Source organism: Aquarana catesbeiana, linkage group LG03, assembly GCF_042186555.1.
Source record: "Aquarana catesbeiana isolate 2022-GZ linkage group LG03, ASM4218655v1, whole genome shotgun sequence".
In the NCBI taxonomy this organism is placed as follows: domain Eukaryota; kingdom Metazoa; phylum Chordata; class Amphibia; order Anura; family Ranidae; genus Aquarana; species Aquarana catesbeiana.
The window spans coordinates 437,409,392-437,427,531 of NC_133326.1; the positions used below are offsets into that span (position 1 = coordinate 437,409,392).

Genomic DNA, 18,140 nt, shown 5'->3' on the forward strand with positions numbered 1-18,140 from the left:
CGCAAAAAATAAAAACTGCAGAGGTGATCAAATACCACGAAAAGAAAGCTCTATTTGTGGGAAAAAAGGGACATTCATTTTATTAGGGTACAGCATCGCACGACAGTGCAATTGCCAGTTATGGTAACGCAGTGCCGTATTGCAAAAAATGGCCTGGTCATGAAGCGGGGTAAACCTTCCAGAGGGCAAGTAGTTAAATACAAATTGAATGGAATGTTTCTATTTATTCTTATATTACAGATTTTTGTTGCATTACAATAGGATTGTACAGTCACATTGTAAAGTGTGTTTGGTCACTATAATGCCGCGTACAGACGATCAGAATTTCCGACAACCAAACCGTGGATTTTTTTTCCGACGGATGTTGGCTCAAACTTGTCTTGCATACATATGGTCGCACAAATGTCGGAAATTCCGATCGCCAAGAACGCGGTGACGTACAACGAGCCAAGAAAAATGAAGTTCAATAGCCAGTGCGGCTCTTCTGCTTGATTCAGAGCATGCGTGGAATTTTGTGCGTCGGAATTGTGTACACATGCTCGGAATTTACGACAACAAAGTGAAGTTGTCAGGAAAATTTGAGATCTAGCTCTCAAACATCTGTTGTCGGAAATTCCGACAGCAAATGTCCGATGGAGCCTACACACGGTCGGAATTTCCGACAAGCTCACATCGAACATTTGTTGTCGGAAATTCCGATCGTGTGTACGGGGCATAAGGCTGTTCTTGTGCAAGTAATGCTGTGCTGTATTCTGGAGCAGCCAATCAGAAGTCGTCATTTAGCTCCCTGTAGGGGGATTCCGTCTGACAGCTATAGGCTTCTGTATGTGATCATGTTAACACTACGATGTCATGAATAGTATAGTAAATGTCCGATGTTTGTGGGCAGTAAAGTATGATGCGTACAATTGTAGGACAAGCTCGATGTCAGCCCCTAGCCCGCTGTACACTGTATTGGAGCCGAGTCCAGGCTGACTTCCTTTGCACTTGCAAGGGGCGTAGATGTTGCGGCCCCTCCCCCTCGCCAACCCAAATCCATCTCTTCTGTTCACAAACCTCTTTTTTGACGCAGGAGAAATCCAGATCCGAAGTACGTCACTAATCATTGTGAGCCCCTAAACTGCAGCTTGTTGGCGGCTGTGTATGTGAAAAAAATATAGGAGGGAGGTGGGGGAGGAATAGTTCTAGAAGGACAAGATAGAAGAAGGGGGAGCCAAAGTGAAAGGTACATAAGTATTGATGATCGCACAAAGTGACAGAAGATGGACGATCGCCGAAGATGGGGAGGGTTGGCCCAATAGGGCACTGCTAAAAAAGTCTGGAAGAGGGAGGTGGGAGGACATTGCGAAATCTACCTGATCTGGGTCCCAGGGCCAGCAGAAGCAAAGGACCCCCCTCCATGTGAAGGGACTTCCATGGGTTACACCCCCTCCCTACCTGGAGATCAGAGGAGAGAAAACCACCCCACAGCCCTCCAGCATGAGCCTGCTGCCATAGGATTGAGTGCAAAGTAAAGCCTCCCAGCACCCACCCCCTTTCAGATGAGCCCAGGCAGCATACATTGCAGGACTATGGAGTGAGCAATCTGCAGCCATTGCCCCCCGGATGTTGTGTGTGTGCGGAGGACACAGAAGCACTTAGTTGGTGTGCGATGAGCCGCTGCTGGACTTTGTGGACGAGGCTGGTGGTGCTGTGCTTGTCGTGGGATCCTCCCCTCCTCCTCCTCTCCTAACCTGAGCTCATTCCACTCTGAGGACACCCGACAAGCGACAAGGTAAAAGCAGCCCCGGCTGTGCCATGGCGGGGGGGGGGTGCAGCGCAGGCATTGCGCATGTTGGGCATTCATGTTAAAAGAGTAAGAGGGAGGGGAAGAGCCAGAAACAACAACTTTTCCATCAACCTGCCATCGGACCTGGCCCTAAAATGTGCCTTTTACTAATGACTGCGGCACCGGGCCAGCCCGATCGGTCACCTCCCAGGGCGGCTGCCGGTGCCCCTTGGTTGGCACGCTGCAAGGGTGGGGGGTGTGGAGGCATGGGTCCATGTTGTTGATGTTCTCCCAGGCATGTGCAGTCTTTCTGATGAGGATTACAGCCTCTGATCGTAGGAGGGGGTATAGTGGGCGATCGGGCTAGAGTGTGGGGATGGAGCTGTCACATAGGATTGAGAGGAAACGTGATGTTATGCATGAGATCGCATTGTGGATGGGGCGAGATGTACCGTCATGTCACTGAGTGCAATGGAAATGTACTGCTGCTTCTGTGCTGCACGTTGAAGGAGAGGTCTGTAGGGGGCGTGGCTGTTGTTTACCTTCTGAAACTCACGGTTCCCATCGGACGCCTCTGGGGGCGTTTTGTACAAGATGATCAGCGGATCTCTGTAGAAACATTTCTGCTCCCCACTCACAACATGCGATTACAGCCTATTCTCCAGCAGCAGCCACTTCCTGCACTACAGGCCCCATCTACACAGCCTGTTTACGGGGGAGAGGAAGGTTTTTTTGGTAGATGCTGGTTTATGTTATTTGATGGTGGGGGTTGACCAGAACTGGAGGCGCCGTGCATAGTAACCAATCTGTGTCTAGCTGCAGTTAAGCTTTAAAAATGAAAGCTAGAAGCTGGTTGCCATGAACAGGTACTCCAGATTCTGACTGCTCCAGTCGTAGTAAATTTCGTCCATTTTTTTCTTCTATTTGAAATATCCTAAATAAAAATACCCTGTACAGGTTTTGATCTGGAATCGCTCGTTTTTAACTGGCATCAGTAGTCCTGATTTGTGATCAGTAGTTGTGAACTAGTGTCAGTAGCCCTGATCTGCCATAAATACTATTGGATTAACATCAGTAGTATGATTTCTTCTACCCCGATGATTACACGTGTTTTGGGATGAAGTTACTTGTGAGTTTGCACTATTAAAACCTGCTTGGAAGAGTAGCTATTGTTGGCTTTGAATAATTTATAAGTGTGAAGTCTGCAGTATTGATGCTCTATAAGAGGATTTGAAACAGCTGTCAGGCAGGTGGTCCATAGCTGCAAGCTGACTTCCCATGGGTCTTCTGTTATCTGATTTATCCAGCACCTACATCCATACACATGGTCCTAGCCTAGGACCCTTTTAAGGCTGCTCTTTGTTTGATAACAATCCCCAATTTGCACGCTTGCAAATCATGGCACCCCCCTCTTGGATAGCAGATGATTGCACTTTCTTGGCCCTCACACAGTGCAATACGAAGCCAACTGTAGCTGGAGCAGTGGAGGATCTGTGTTGTCATTGGTGGAGGACACACAAGTCAGCCATTGGCTAGAAGGGGGAAGGTGTGTGGAGGGGAAGCGTTTATTACTCCAGACTCTTGTACACAGTTGTCAAGCACTCTATAAGGAAGAACAATTGAATTAAGGCATGTTAAATTACATAGTTATTGTGACAAATTGGATTTGGCTGTCAGCAGACACATTACACTTGTATTGCAGTCATTTCACAACTGTTTATATAAACTGGCAGTGCTTTCAACTGCTTAAGTCTGAACTTTGTTTATGATTTTCAAATGAAGTTTTGATGTTCAGAAATTCAGGTTCTTGGGAAAATGGGTTGTGTTTGTGATCATTTTTATTGTTTTGTGGTTAGTTATTTTTATAATTGGTTTTAATATTGCTTTGCTTGTAATCGGTGGCTTCAAGCTCAGCAGGAACCTAAATCCAACATCCTCAGCATACTAAAAAGATCCTTATTATTATCACAATTAGACTTAAAGTGGATCTTCACCCTGATAGGTATGTCTGTGTGCGCAAACATCTGTCACTTCAGGGGCACAAGAGAGATGCTTGTTTTTCACGGTTTATGACTCATGTGAATGAATCCTTATACAGCCAGACAATGATGATTATTGTGAAGTAACCTTCATACAAACGATTAAAAACTGCTTCTGCTTGATTGCTATCGCTTACTACATTTGGTTTTTGCACGTTTTTGGAGAATAATCCTGAATTTTGAGACCAGGTTAGTGATGTAGGTGGGGCCAGGTTGTGGTTGGCTTTGTAAGTTAATGTTAGTATCTTGAATTGAATTCATTGGTTGAGTGGTAGCCAATGGAGGGATTGGCACAAGGGTGTAGCAAATGCCGAGCGGGTTTGTAAGGTGGATGAGCCTGGTAGCAGCGTTCATGATGGATAGCCTAGTAGCCATAGCAGTAGTCGAGGCTAGAGATGACCAGGGAGTGGGTTAGAAGCTTTGTGGTGACATTGGTTAGGAAGGGGTGTATTATTAAGAATTTAGTTAGGGCATCTATAGTAACCCTTAATATGTTGATTGAATTGGGATTGCATTTTTTTTTTTTTTTTTTTTTTAATTTCTGATGTATTTAGGAAGGTAGAACAAATGTTTTATTTATATAATAACGATTATTTAACACTGTCTTACGCTGGGTTTCCTAAATGTTCATAGTTGTGTGTAAAAAGGTTTACACTGACTATTGTCCTAGCCATTTTCTTTCTTATAGTATATCCAACTCCAAAATGTGTGTGCGTGTGTTTTTTTTTTTTTTTTTTTTTTTTTTTTAAGGTTTCCTTTGCCATCTGTGTGCCAGTAGGGGTTATTTACTCAAGGGAAATCCACTTTGCACTAAAAGTGCACTTGGAAGCGCACTGCAAGTGAAATTTGAAGTGCAGTCGCTGTAGATCTGAGGGGGACATGCAAGGAAAATAAAAAACAGCATTTTAGCTTGCACATGATTGGTTGATAAAATCAGAATTTCCCTCATTTCACATCTTCTCCTCAGATCTACAGAGACCGCACTTCCAAGTGCACTTGTAGTGCAGAGTGGCTTTGCCTTTAGTAAATAAACCTCATTGGGGGTTATTTACTAAAGGCAAATCCCCTTTGCACTACAAGTACAAAGTGCACTTTAAAGTGCACTTGGAAGTGCAGTCGCTGTAGATATGAGAGGGGCATGCAATGAAAATAAAAAAACAGCATTTTAGCTTGCACATGATTGGATAATAAAATCAGCAGAGCTTCCCCTCATTTCAGATCTACCCCTCAGATTTACAGCAACTGCACTTATTTTCCTTGCATGTCCCCCTTGGATCTACAGCGACTGCACTTCCAAGTGCACTTTACACTTGTAGTGCAAAGTGGATTTGCCTTTAGTAAATGACCCAAAGTGTCAGTGCCCTCCCTCCCAGGTCACTGCATCTGTTACGCTGATAGGTGCGTGGCCAAGAACTTTGGTACTAAGGCAGGCAAAGCCTGATGGTGAACGGACAGATTAGTTCCCCATCTGTCTACTCTTGGTTCACCCCTCACGTCAGTGGGCAGGTCTGTAGCCACTATTTAGTCTTAATAGGCTTTCGAATCTGCCTACTGCCATGCGCTATCAATCACAGGCAAGGCAGACCAGATGGGGAACTAATCTGCGTTCCCCATCAAGCTCCTCCCACCCAACAGGTGCAGCAGGCAATTTGAGTTCTGGGGCCAGTTGCCTGTTAGGTCCACCTTGCCAGTGATTAACAGTGGATGGCAGTGGCTGGATTTCAAAGCTGCTATTGGACTCTAATCTGCCTAATGTCATCTCAATCATATGCAAAGTGGACCTGTTGGGAAACTAGTCTCAGAGTTTCCCATCAGGCTCTGCCTACCCTGCGACTCATATTCATGCCTGCTGCACTTATTGGGTGGGTAGAGCCCGACGTTTTCACTGCACCCCCCCCCCCCCCAAGTGTAAACGAGGCCTAGCGGCTACATGAACAGCAATAAAAATGTGATGGGGTTTAACCCCCCTAGTCACTACCCAATTACCTGCTCTGATCAATGTTCTTGTACAGCGCGGTCCCTTACCTCCTCTTTAGCAGTCCTCCACCGGCGCTGCCCTCTTAGTCTCTTTTCTAAGTGTTCCAGTAGCAAGCTGTGTGCTATGGGGGCACCCCTGTAGACGTGCTCCTGAGCCAGGCTGTGTGTGTGTCCATAGAGAAGCATGGCACGGCTTGGCCATGCCCCCCTGCTCCCTCCTCACAGGATTTGACTGACAGCAGCAGGGGCCAATAGCTCCCACTGCTGCCTGTGTGTCCTGTGAAAAGAGGAACAGAGAGCAGCGCTTCTGCAAACTTGAGAGAGGACCCGGGAAGTGTTAGGTGGGGGGAACAAGCAGTGGGACATTTTTTACTTTAATGCAGGTAATACAGTAAGGCAAAAAATGTCTTAACTTTAGAATTACTTTTGGTTTGCGGTTTGAAACTTTTGCAGTCTTGTATTTAAAGTGTTACTAAACCCAGTAATATGAAAATAGTTCATCCGCCCCCCATAGTGCCTACAGCTTATAAACCTTCTTTTTACTTTAAAATACTGCCACTATATACCTTTTTGGATGATCTTTATACCCTGGTTACATGATAAACTGCATCCTTTCTCCCGTGCTGAGAGTTCTGGAAGGAGTAGATTTCCACTGCAGCCTCTGTACACGCCCACATGTGTGATGTCAATATCATGTGACCTGGCTATCTCTGAGAACAAGTAACTGTTCTCTCCAGCATAAAAGACACAACTGAGCATGTACAGGACAGCTTCTCTGCCCTGTTAGCTGGTCTTCCCCAGATAGACAGTGCAGGAGGGGGAGAATCTATGCATACAGGATAAAACGTTTTTTTTTTTTTTTTTACACAATGCAGTGGATTACCCTCCTAAGTTCCACAGTGAGTATAACAAGCATGCTATGCTGCATATACAGACTGATTTTACTATTGTGGGTTTAGTAACACTTTTTAACTTCTAAAACAGTTATTGCTTATGTCATGCAAGAGTGCCAGTTAGCAACCTTTCATTCACAGAAAAGTAATTGGTGCATTCAGTGCCAAGATGGGATTTTTATATTTTAAAGGCTTTTCTATTAGGGCCATGCTATTGACTTCTGATTTCATTTGTAGTCGCAGTATATTGCGCTCCAGAATGCAGCTGCAGTGTAGCCTGTGATTTGGTATAGTTGTGAAACTATGAGAGAAGCACCCACAAACTGACCTCTGTAGATTACCTGGCTTTCTTCAGCAATGACTATACAACGGGAAACAGAAAGTGGGCTTTGTGTAAAGATTGGAGAAGTGTTTCTGAATTGCCCAAAGTAACAAGTCATCTCTTTAATTTTTGCTTTGAAACGTAATCCTGTAGTAAGGATAAAATATAGAAGGAAAGTTGCTGCCAAAGAGCATGTGCCTGTATTCCACAGAACCCTGCTAGGGATCCAGTATTGCTGACACCCTCTCAATGGGGCTAATTTACTAAAGGCAAATGAGCTGTTTACTTTGAAAGGGAATTTACACTTCTCTTAGTAATTGTAGTAAAGATTCATTTTGCAAATACCTGATAACATGCAAGGAAAACAAAAATCAAAAATAGTATTTTTGCTTGCACATAATTGGTTAATGAAAGTCAGCAGACCTTCACAACATTTACTAAACTCTGGGGAAAATTCCCTTGAAAAGTGACCAGCCTAGTTTAACTAGTTCCCAACAGTGCTGTAGCCAAATGACGGCTACAGCGCGGTCATCCACTTCTGGAAGGGCGTTCATGGATGTCCTCCCAGAACCACATCCTCCGCACTCCGTTATCGCTGTGTCTTTCAAACTCAGCTGATCACAGATCATTGTAAAGGGCCGATTACAGTGGCTCTTTACCATGTGATTAGCTGTGTCAAATCACAGCTGATCACTTATACACAAACTTGCCGGTTTTTGGCAGTCCTCCTGTGATAGCGTGCAATGAGAGAAGAGCCAGTAACCAGCATTTCTGACAGGGAACGTTTGCACTGATATCAGGGCACTGATCTTCAATGTTCTGATTATTGGTGCATCCTATCAGTGCACATCAGTGAAGGAGAAAAATGACTTCTTTGCAAAATTTTACGACCAAAACTTTTTTTTCTTTCAAAATTTTAAATGTTTTATTTTTTAGCAAAAAATAAAAACTTCAGTGATTGAATACATGCCACCAAAAGAAAGCTCTATCTGTCTCAAAAAATGTCATGACCGCGCAATTGTCATTCAAAGTGTGACAGCACTGAAAGCTGAAATGGACCCCGTGGATGGAACGTCTTGATTCCCCTTCACTTCTACTCCTTATGTGTCCTTGAAAGTCATGCCTAGTCGTTTCTCAGGGTCAGACATTACATTACGGGACATTAGACATATTTTTTTCTTTTTTTTGGGGGTATTCGTGTATGGTTGACTTGTTCCGGAGAACGCTACTCTAATTTTATTTATTTATTTTTTTCGTTTGTTTCTCTATTACCCTGACTTCCCCCTAGCGCGTTGAAAATGTGGCCTCGATGGTAAACATTTTATTTAACTTTGTTCTGCAATTACTGAAGGATAAGATGGCATGTTATAAATTATACCTCTCACACTGTACATCTACAGCTATAAGGCTTCAAGTAGAAATATAAGCAAACATTTGTTTTCCCAATTTCGATAGAGCAAGGAAGGGTAGTAAACCCTGTCAGATTTATTTTTGTCATCTGCCCCATTGCGGACATTTCCCTTCACTTCCTGTCCCATAGCCAAACAGGAAGTATGAGAAAATCCCTGCAAATTAAATTTTTTTTTTCCTTGGGGACCCACAGGTCACCAGAACTAGTGTCCCTATAGTGGCTGCAGGGAGTATGGATATTTTTAAGACTCTTAGATGTACATCTTAAAGGACACAACATACAGGGATATGGGAAATAATTATAGACACTGATAATACATGCACCTACACAGGCTGAACTCAACTGGATGGACTATTGTCTTTTTTCATTCTTACCCACTATGTAAGATTTCCCCTCTATTACTTTTCTGGGAACAACCCAAAATTTTAGGATTTTCTTTCACTTTGAATTATAATGGCATACAAGCCAAATAGGATGAAACTCCCTAAGGCTTCATGTACACGGGATGTTGTTCAACCTCCCCTGAAGGATTTAACTTGACAGATAGAAACCGGCGTCTAAAAATGACCGTTAGCTACGTTTGCGTCTAGAAGCGTTTGAAAAAAAATATTTTTTTTAATTGTTTTTTTCAAAATAGCCAAAAATGAAAAATGCCTGTAAACGAAACGCGTCTAAACGCGAGTTACCGCGTTTAGCCAAGCTTGACATTTGAAATGATTCTAAACACAGCTTCTGAACGCATTTTTTTTGGGTTCCAAAAAAAGCCTCTAAACACAACTGCCTAGAAATGACTGTAAACGACCCTGTGTACATGTACTGATAAGATAACATAGAGGAGAGTTCAGGAGCAGTTGAAAAAAATGCCCAACTGCTCCTAAAGGTCCGTTTACCAGCAGCAGTGTACATGAGGCCTAATGGGGGCACTGACAGGTGTTCTAATCTATCTCTGCTCTATCCAAAACTAAAAAAAAAATGTTTCGCCTTTTTAGTTATACTTTAAGGTGCAGGAGTGCCTAGGCACAGTCACACTGCATTTAATGAGCAGCAAGAGCCATTGGCTTTTGCTGCTGTCAGTCAAATGCAGTGAAGAGGAAGGGGGGACGGGCCTAAGTTCCACTGTAAGGTCTATGGAGCGCGGCTCCATAGACAAACAATTCAGGCGCGTGCTGACTGCGCTTCTCCCCATAGCAAGCGGCTGGCTATGATGGACATAAGAACAAGAGGAGGAGCCAAGATCGCCGCCGAGGACCCCAAAAGAGGAGGATCAGTGCCACTCTGTGCAAAACCACTACACAAAGCAAGTAAGTATAACAACATGTTTGTTATTTTAATAAACAAATAAAATATGACTTTAATAACATTTTAAAGCCTGTTCATGCGGTATTTGCTGAGCATTTTCAGCAATTTGCGGATAGTTTCAGGATCGCATGCGGTATTTAGGGAAAACATGTCTAGACACCCACAGCACATACCACATGTGATCTGGTTCTCTGAATGAAGCCCATAGCCAGCTAAGTTTACATGGCTTTATCCACACTCGCACTTAGAATAGCTAAACACAGAAGAAGATGTCTTCTTTAGAGACCTAAGGTTAAAAAGTTTCCTCCCAGTGCTAGAGAATAAGTTTTTAATGTTTCTAGTCGATTCTCATAACTTCGTTGTTTCCTTTTTCCAGTTCAGGCACATTCTTCCTGAGGATTGGTGACCAAAACTGAACCACGTACTCAGGAGGTGGCCGAACCACAGTTTTGTAAAATGGTAGAATTAGTTTTATCTTTGAGTAAATACCCTTTTAGCCACTTCAGGCCCAGAAGGATTTACCCCCCTAATGACCAGGCCATTTTTTGCGAATGTTTTTTTTCCTACAAATAGAGCTTGGTGGTATTTGATTACCTCTGCGGTATTTATTTTTTGCGCTACAAACAAAAAAAGACCGACAATGTAAAAAAAAAAAAAAAAAAAAAAAAAATGTTTACCTTTTTCTATAATAAATATCCAAAAAAAAAAAAAAAAAATGTAAAGAAACAAATTTCTACATCAGTTTAGGCCAACATGTATTCTTCTACATATTTTTGGTAAAAAAAAAAACAAATAAGCGTATATTGTTTGGTTTGCTCAAAAGTTATAGCGTCTACAAAACAGGGGGTAGATTGATGGCATTTGCATTATAATCCTTTTTTACTAGTAATGGCGGTGATTTTTTAAAAATATTATTATTTTTTTTTTTTCTAGCAGGACTATGACATTGTGGCGGCAGATCGGACACTTTTTTTTTTTAAAACTTTTTTTGAGACCAGTGACATTGATACAGCGCTATGAAAATACACTGATTACTGTGTAAATGACACTGGCAGGGAAGGGGTTAACACTAGGGGGTGATCAAGGGGTTAAATGTGTTCCCTGGGAGGTGTTTCCAACTGGGGGGGGGGGGGGGGAGTGGACTGACAAGGAATACAGAGAGATTGCTGTTCCTAATCACTAGGAACAGACGATCACTCTGTACTCCCCTGACAGAACGGGATTTGTTTGTTTACATTGACAGATCCCGTTCTGGTTCTCTGGAGCAATCGCAGGTGGTCGGCGGACATCGCGGCCGCTGGCCATGTGCATCAGCTCCGGCACCGCAGGCCCTCTGTATCTATTGCATGAAGCGACGTAAACTTACGATGATTCACGCAATAAAGACGACCTGCCGCAGTATAACTGTGCGGCTGGTTGGCAAGTGGTTAATTAATGCTAGTAATCTGTTGAACTTACTTGCTGCAGCTTGACATTGCATGCTATTGCTGAGTCTATGATCTAGCCAGACCCCCAGATCCTTTTCCATCCTTGATTCCCCCCAGTGGTTTTACCCTTAACAAACATCTTGCATTCATATTTTTAGCTTTGGTGCTTTACAGTTTTTAATGTTAAACCTCATTTGCCATTTAGCTGCCCACCCTTCTATTTTAACCACTTTAAGACCATTTTTGCACCTCCTTAGGGAAAACGTAACCCTTTGATCACCCCTTCCCTGCCAGTGCCATTTATACAGTGATCAAAAAAAATAAAAAGTCCCTAAATCTTTCCCCTATTTTGTGGACGCTATAACTTTTGCGCAAACCAATCAATATACGCTTATTGCAATATTTTTCTTTTTTTTTTTTTACCAAAAATATGGATAGAATACATTTTTTTTCTTTTTAATTGGATATGTATTATAGCAAAAAGTAAAAAATATTATTTTTTTTTTTTGTCTTCAAAATTGTTGCTCTTTTTTTTTGCTTATAGCGCAAAAAATAAAAACCGCAGAAGTGATCAAATACCATCAAAAGAAAGCTCTATTTGTGGGAAAAAAGGAAATCAATTTTTTTTTGGGGTACAGCGTCGCACGTCCGTGCAATCGGTTAAAGTAATGCAAAAAATGACCTGGTCATTAAGGGGGTATATAATTCCCGGGCTGAAGTGGTTAATTAGGTATTCTTGTAAAGCTGCTACAGTGCCTTGAAAAAGTATTCATACCCCTTGAAATTTTCCACATTTTGTCATGTTACAACTAGTGGTGCACTGAAATTTTGGCTGCCGAAAATTATCGGCCGAAAATGGTGTTTTTGTCATTCAGCCGAATGACAAAAACAGCCGATACCGAAAAGGGGGAGAGGTCCACCCCGGGTGCTGCCCATTGCGGGAGTGTCCCTCCCTCCTGCTCTCCTTGTATTAGCAGGGGCCCTAGTGTGGGCACACCCGCCCAGGGGCGGGCTGACCGTCGCCTGCTTCATCATAGAAACACCAGCTTCCCTCCCTGCTCACAAAAACCCTGTCCTCACGCCGCCCAATCTACCATCCCAGCTCCTCCCCCGTCGTTGCCTAGCAACGGGACGCTGTAGACGGTGAAGTGGTGGGTGAAGGTACTATGGCGTGACTGTGTCCAAGGAGGAGAGAAAAAAAAAACGTGGGCAGGAAGGAGAAGGCGCAGAGGAGAGGACCAGAGGGGAGCCCATCACCGAGGAGAACAAGGTGTTCTACAAACTCCAGATCTGGGACCTCGAGGGCTGCCTGGAGAGGTGATGGTGGAGGGGGCTACAGGTCTCAGCATGCCCTGACTGGAAGAGGAGCAACAAGTTTAAGGTAGCACTACAACTCCCAGCATGCCATGGCAGAGTAAAAGTAAATGTTTTCATGAAAGTGCACAAACTCCTGCATACCACCTCTTTGATGCGCCTTCATAAAACACACATACTGATCTAATGGTAGCACGTCTAAAACCGTGCATAGAAAATGTGACAGGGAAAAGAACGCACCACACTCATGTGGTTCCGGCCAAAGTCACGTTTGTGCATTTTCATGTGCATTTGCGGTGCATAAAAATGCAGCACTCTGCATTTTTTTTTTTTTAAACGCACATGAAAGCGCTGCAGTGGTATAATCAAAGCTGATTGGGATCTTTCTGACTCGGACCATCTCCTGTACCATGTCCCCAGTCTCGGACCATCTCCTGTACCATGTCCCCAGTCTCGGACCATCTCCTGTACCATGTCCCCAGTCTCGGACCATCTCCTGCATCATATCTGCTAGAGGTGCACCACATGGAAATTTTGCTAATACTATTAGCAATGTGTTATATAAAAATGTATACAGTCATTTTCGGTATCGGTTTTCGGCCTAGTGTATTTTTCATTTTCGTTATCCGTTTCAGCACCAGGAAACCCATTCAATGCACCTCTAGTTACAACTAAAGACGTAAATGTATTTCATTGGGATTTAATGTGATAGCGTTTTGCTTTTAGGCCAAAAAGTTCAATTTTGGTCTTATCTGACCAGAGCACCTTCTTCCACATGTTTGCTGTGCCCCCCACATGGCTTCTCGCAAACTGCAAACAGGACTTATGGCTTTCTTTCAATAATGGCTTTCTTCTTGCCACTTTCCATAAAGGCCAGATTTGTGGAGTGCACGACTAATAGTCCTGTGGACAGATTCTCCCACCTGAGCTGCGGATCTCTGCAGCTCCTCCAGAGTTACCATGGGCATCTTGGCTGTTTCTCTGATGCTCTTCTTGCCCGGCCTGTCCGTTTAGGTAGACAATAATGTCTTGGTTGGTTTGCAGTTATGCCATACTCTTTCCATTTTTAGATGATGAATTGAACAGTGCTTTGTGAGATGTTCAGAGCTTCAGATATTTTTTTATAACCTAATCCTGCTGTAGGCTCCATTCACACCAGTGCGTTTTTTTTCATGCTTTTTGCCTTTTGCAGAAATGTAGGACATTTTTAACATGGGTTCCTATGGAACATGTTCACAGCAATGCATTTTTGTGCCTCTACGTTTTTTACATTAATGGAGAAGCTGCAGAAAAGCATGTAGTGTATTTTTTTTTTACTGCGTTTTTGCTGCGATTTTTGTTTTTAAATCTGCCCTACAACAAATTTTCCATAAAAAAAAAAAAATATATAAAAACGCAAATCGTGGTAAAAAACGCAGAAAGCACAACAAAAAGCACTGCAGAAACGCTCAAAAGCAACATGCATAGATGTGAATCGAGCTTTAAGCTTCTCCACAACATGACAGGGCGGCACAGTGGTGTAGTGGGTAGCACTCTCGTCTAGCAGTAAAAAGGATCGCTGGTTCGAATTCCAGCCACGACACTACCTGCCTGGAGTTTGCATGTTCTCCCTGTGCCTGTGTGGGTTTTCTCTGGGTACTCTGGTTTCCTCCCACACTCCAAAGACCTACTGGTAGGTTATTGGCTTCTGTCCAAAAAAATTGGCCCTAGTATATGAATGTGAGTTGGGGACCTTGGATTGTGGGCTCCTTGAGGGTAGGGGCCGATGTGAGTGTGCGATGTATGTGTGGAGCACTGCGTAAATTGACGGTGCTATATGGGTAACTTAAATAAAAATAGTAATAATAGATGAGCATCTTAATGAGACACAATGTATAGGGATAGGGACAATTGTAGGCACCCACACTCACTCAGGTTGAGGTTGAACTGGATGGACTGGTGTCTTTATTCAACCTTACTAACTATGTAACTATGACCTGTCTGTGTGTTCTTTGGCCTTCATGATGCTGTGTGTTCCCTAAGGTTCTCTAACAAACCTCCAAGGGCTTCACAGAACAGCTGTATTTATAGTGAGATTAAATTACACACAGGTGGACTCTATTAACTAATTAAGTGACTTCTGAAGGCAATTGGTTCCACTAGATTTTAGTTAAGGGGTATCAGAGTAAAGAGGGCTGAATACAAATGCATGCCACACTGTTCGGATATTTATGTGTAAAAAAAAAAAAAAAATTAGAAAACCATTTCACTTCACAATTATGTGCCACTTTGTGTTGGTCTATCACATATAATCCCAACAAAATACATTTACGTTTTTGGTTGTAGCATGACAAAATGTGGAAAATTTCAAGAGGTATGAAAATATTTTCAAGGCACTGTATATTCTGTTTTAAAGTTATTGCCCTGCTTAGCTTTCTATCATCAGCAAACACTGAGATTAAACTACTTATTCCAACCTCTGCATTTTACAGATGAACAAAGTAAACACAATTGATCCCAGGTCCGAACCCTGGGGTACCCTGCTTACAACTCCAAACCATTCAGAAAATCTGCCATTATTCACCACCCCCTGGACCCATACCTGCAAAACGTTTTTTTCTATACCATGTAAATGCCTAAGGACATCAATTTGTAAATTAAAGTGGAATTCCACTCATTTAAAAGTCAGCAGCTACAAAAGTGTAGCTGCTGACTCTTAATAAACAGACACTCACCTGTCCCATGGTCCAGCGATGTGGCAGCCTGAAGCCTTGCTTTTCTCCCCCTCCTCTCTGCAGTGCCGTCATTGCAAGTGTGGGCGCATGGCTGTGGCTTCATAGACGGGCACGCGATGTGCGTTATGAATAGCCGGGCAACCTTTTGGGTTGCAGAGAGGGAGGGGGGAGAGGTGAACTTCCTTCTGGTGCTGCAGCGCCAGGAGAGAAAGTGGGAGCTGGATACATGTGAAAACTAGATGCCCGCTCCCGCAAAAAAAAATGACATGCCAAATGTGGCATTTCAGGGAGTCACGGGTACTTAAAGTGGAAGTTCCATTTTTGGGTGGAACTCCGCTTTTAAGTGTTCATGGGGTATTGCATCAAAGGCCTTAGCAAAATCCAGATAAGCTGCTTCCACAGGCCTTCCTCTATCCAAATTACAACTTGCCACCTCATAGAATTATAAAAGTTTGGTCTGGCAAAAACGGTTCTTCATAAATCCATGTGGGTTACTGCTAGTAATAATACTATTTTCACCATGTATGGGGTGAAATGGTTCTTACAGGAAAATGGCATATACATTCTGCCACCTGTATTTCTGGATCTGTTGATTGCTTTAACATTTTCAGTGAATGTAGCCTGTGCTTAGACATTTTTAAAATCATTTGTGCAGTTTGAAATGCATCGATTTATGAAAGGTTTACTTTAAAGAAGGAGTTGACTAGAGCTGCACGATTCTGGCTAAAATGAGAATCACGATTTTTTTGCTTAGAGGATAGATCACGATTCTCTCACGATTCTCGCGGCGTAACATCATCTTTCACATTAAAACAAAAAAAAATTGCGCTAACTTTACTGTTTCTTTTTTTTTTTATTTATTGAAGTGTATTTTTTCCCAAAAAATTGCATTTGAAAGACCGCTGGGCAAATACAGTGCGACATAAAATATTGCAGCAATTGCCATTTTATTCCATATTATAATTTATATATATTTTATCTCTAATGTTTGGGGGTTCCAAGTAATTTTTTTTTAGCAAAAAATATTGATTTTAACTTAAGAAAGAAGTGTCAGAAAAAGATTTAGACTTTAAGTGGTTAAACTTCCTGCATTTACAGGTTGTTTAAAGCTTGGCAGATTGCCCAGGTTATTTGTTTACACAGAGAAGTTTATCCCTTTGAGCTAAGAAGGAAGTTAGATACAATGTTTCAAGTTCTAAACTTGGCAGAATGCCTGGATGTTTTCTTTTGACAGCTGAGTGAGCAGATAATCTCTCCACTTGTTTATATGAAAGAATCGTCAAACTCAGCAGGAGAGATCGTCAGGGGAGGTGAATCGAGATCACGATTTTTTAACGATTAATTGTGCAGCTCTAGAGTTGACCGATATTGTTTTTTCAGGTCCGATACCGATTTTTCAGCTGCCTTTTTTCGATGTCAAGTGCCGATATTCTGTACATCACCGTCACCTGCCACCCTGTATGCAGTGTGTCACTTGCCACTGTCACTTGCCACCCTTTATGCAGTGTGTCGCTTGCCACTGTCACCTGCCACCCATATGCATCTTGTCACTGTCACTTGCCACTGTCACCGGCCACCATATGCAGCTTGTCACTACTTCTGGCAGCCTCTTCCCAGCGACGTTAGAGCAGGTAAACTTCCAAATGGGGGCGATGAAAGATGACATAACTATTTTTCTGTTCGCCCGTGGCTGCAGCTCTGTCAGAGATTGGGAGCAGAGAACAGCGAGTGATGCGAGGCGGGCAGAGAGAGACGATGTCATGTTTCTGCTGCCTGCGGCACCACTGACAGAGATTGGCAAAAACTGCAACGAGGACAGGGGGAGGAGGTCTGAACAATACTGGTAATATTGGTAAGTTTCTGACCGATACCGATAATTTGAAAAATCCGAATATCACCCACCAATATTTGGCCACACCGATAATCCATCGACCACTACTTTAAAATGTTACTAAACCCACAACAGACATCAGTCTGTATGTGCAGTAAAGCATGCTTGTTATACTCACTGTGGAACCTAAGGGGTTAATCCTCTGCATTGTGTAAAAAGAATTTTTGAGCCTGTCTTTGCTGTTCCTCCCCTTTCCACAGTCCCCAATCCATGTGCTGATAGAACAGAGCCTTGGGGGGGCAAGTTGCGCATACTCAGTTTGGTGTGTATTGCTAGAGAGTTTTTTGTTTTGTTTTTTCTTGGGAGGATGCATGTGATCAGCACAATCTGCACTGTCCAGACAGAGGGTCAGGGGTCCTGCAGCCTCATAGGACAAACAGGAGAGAATGATAACTCCTCCTACAAGCTTTAACACAAGACTTCTGTAGCTGCTGATGAGAAAAGGTATTTAGCAGTTTATATTTACTAAATTTGCATTTCCATGTTCTGTGTACTTTGAGAGACTAGATATAGTGAGTCCTGGGTTTAGTAACACTTTAAGTCTATCCAAGAAAACCCAACACACAACGTTTTTTACAGAATCATAGCCTCTCTGGTTACTTTATGTGTCTTTCTTAGAATGGCTTATGTTTTGGAAGAAATCCAAAGACAATCTACTGCCACCCACTTACACTAGTACTATTACCATCATAGCGCTGTGCAGTTGTACAATGAAAAGTTCAAGGCTTACATAACATTGTGCACTTCAAGTGAAGGAGTGCAAAATACAGCATATCTTGATTTTTGTTCAGTGATAAAATCTGAGTGTCTCACTGAGTGTTTGCTATTACATAATCAGTATGTACTCAGAAAGCCAGTTCCTGGAATTAGTAGGACACGGTGATTTACCAGAATCTTAATATGGTTTGCAGGCAACCCACATGCAGCAAATTTTGTAGACATTAAGACTAGGTTCACATCTATGCGGTTGATGCGGTTTTCAGGCGCATTTGGGTTTTTAAACGTTTTTGCATGCAGTTTTCATGCGTTTTTTTTTTTTTATTTCTCTTTAAACACACTGTATATAGCTTTTTGCTAAGGAGCAG

At 42.7% G+C, this 18,140-nt stretch overlaps 1 protein-coding gene across 1 annotated transcript in view; it reads left to right on the plus strand.

Moving 5' to 3' along the window:
* Positions 1-1,030: 1,030 nt before the first annotated feature.
* Positions 1,031-18,140, plus strand: part of JADE2 (jade family PHD finger 2) — a 1,082,209-nt gene continuing 1,065,099 nt past the window's right edge. Inside the window, exon 1 of the mRNA XM_073620794.1 lies at positions 1,031-1,774. The gene's annotated coding sequence lies outside the window, so the exon portion shown is untranslated. The remainder of the gene's footprint in view (positions 1,775-18,140) is intronic.